This window comes from Nanorana parkeri, unplaced genomic scaffold (genome assembly GCF_000935625.1).
Source record: "Nanorana parkeri isolate BGI_ZX_2015 unplaced genomic scaffold, ASM93562v1 scaffold135, whole genome shotgun sequence".
Lineage (NCBI taxonomy): Eukaryota > Metazoa > Chordata > Amphibia > Anura > Dicroglossidae > Nanorana > Nanorana parkeri.
The window spans coordinates 1,960,837-1,961,870 of NW_017306403.1; positions in this window are offsets into that span (position 1 = coordinate 1,960,837).

Sequence of the window (1,034 nt, forward strand, 5' to 3'; positions counted from 1 at the left end):
TTTATATAAGTTACATTGTTGCTCTTTTATTCTTTAAATGTCTCCCATTCATTCTGATTGCGCAGACATTCCATACTTGCAGACCAATACAGTTTCTTATTGTTCAATGTTTTCCCTTAACAATAGCACAAGTATTCCACAGATGAGACCCTCAACTCCTTTTCTTCATCTCTCTCTCTCTCTCTTTCTCTCTCTCTCTCTCTATTCCCCCCTCCCTCCCTAAATTGCTGGATACACAGCAAATAAAATCAGCTTCATGAAGCTGCAGCTATCACCAAAGACATTGTTGAAAAATAAAGAAATCTCCCAATGTTTAAGTCCTATTAAGGAAGTCAGCCATAACTAATATATAAAGTAGAGGAGGTGTACAAAGTGTGTCTGTATATCAGCAAGCAAGAGAATACAAGACAGAACAGCGATGCCTTTTTCTTCCTCTTTTTTTTTTTTTTAAGGGCGATAGTGGCTAACAAGTTTGTACCATCAGCTAGATAGACATGCAAAATACGCATTCTGTTCATTGAAAACACTATTATTAAAACATGAGACCTACACAATTAAAATTTGCAGAGGGGAAAAAAATGCTATCTCCTTCTTCCTTCAACAAGCAAAGCTTTAAATAAAAATATATTCAGAAAAAATCAATTCAAAAGCAAGCCTTGCAAAAAGAAAAAAAAAAGGAGAAAAACTGTAATAGGAAAAAAAATTACCATAATAATGAGGGTGAAGAATGTTAGCAAGAGAGAAAAAAAAGCCAATTTTGCTGGCATTTATGCCGAGGTTTGTGATAGGGTTCAGGGAGTAGAGCTCTTGATATGGTACAGATAAGTCTTATCAGCCTCACACAGCCCAGATCCAGAATAACGGCCCTAATTACTCCGCCCCACATTATCACTCCATCCTACAGATGAGATGTAGAAGATTTTTTTTTTGAGAGTTAAAAAAAGTTGTATTTGACACTACAGCTTATAGGTACTTAATATATGCTAAATTAAAGTACTGATCATGACAGAATTGCTGATTTCTAAAAAATTCAG